Here is a 968-nt window from a genome sequence, read left to right on the forward strand (position 1 = left end):
TTCACCGTGTTAGCCAGGATGGTCTCGATCTCCTGATCTCGTGATCCACCCGCCTTGGCCTCCCAAAGTGCTGGGATTACAGGCGTGAGCCACCGCGCCCGGCCACTATTTTTTTTTATATTCCTATACCAACCCTATGAACTAGATGCATCTATCTGTATTTTGGAGAGGAGGCAATGTTTTCCAGTACCCCCACCCCTCCTTTCTTGATAAGGTCCTCTTCCACCTTGTCTACCAGTCCTGTGCAGCCAGGGATTTTATACCTTAATATCCTCATGTTGTCAGAAGGCCATGTTTAGACAATATTACTAGGGTGGCATTTTTTCAAACCATGGTAGGGACTCCTTAAATCAACTGAGTTCTAAACAACATTTTTAAAAAGTGAAATCGGATAAAAAATAGGAGACTATATCATATATAGTAAGGGTAAATTATGAAACATATGTTTGTATATACAAATACATATATATGTTTGTCTTCAACAGTGATATTCAAAATATTTAACAATCTTAACTCAAAGCTGGCTTTTGTTCTGGAGGTTTCTGAAAGGGACCAGGCAGGAGGACTAACTACTTGGGGAGGGAAGGGAAGTGGCTATTTACCACATGATATGAGGGTTTTTCAGCATTTTAAGGAGCATGGCTGTGCTGGTGCATCCAGACGGAATGTTGCTGTATATATATGTGCCTGTGTACTGGCTGGCAATGAAAAATGTATTTCCTACTGTGAGACATGGTCAAGAAAGTTTGAAAAACATAGACTTCGGGCACAAGTTCCTATCAGAGACCAATACAGGATTTTAACATGTTTCAGCTGTTCAGGTACAGCACTGTCATGTCCAAGTAGACAGTTCTAATCTAGGATGATGTCCCTGGAAACCTGGACTATAAAATGTATTTTAAATATTTTCTAAGGGGTAGGAATGGTCAGCCTCAGCCTTCCTTTTTTTTTTTTTTTTTTTTTTTTTT

The 968-nt window shown here is 40.0% G+C and overlaps 1 protein-coding gene across 1 annotated transcript in view; it reads right to left on the minus strand.

The window, feature by feature from the left end:
- PRDX4 (peroxiredoxin 4) overlaps positions 1-968 on the minus strand; it is a 22636-nt gene that overhangs the window by 15279 nt on the left and 6389 nt on the right. The gene's annotated exons all lie outside the window — the stretch shown is intronic.

The sequence above is a fragment of the Mandrillus leucophaeus genome, unplaced genomic scaffold, assembly GCF_000951045.1.
Source record: "Mandrillus leucophaeus isolate KB7577 unplaced genomic scaffold, Mleu.le_1.0 Scaffold321, whole genome shotgun sequence".
In the NCBI taxonomy this organism is placed as follows: domain Eukaryota; kingdom Metazoa; phylum Chordata; class Mammalia; order Primates; family Cercopithecidae; genus Mandrillus; species Mandrillus leucophaeus.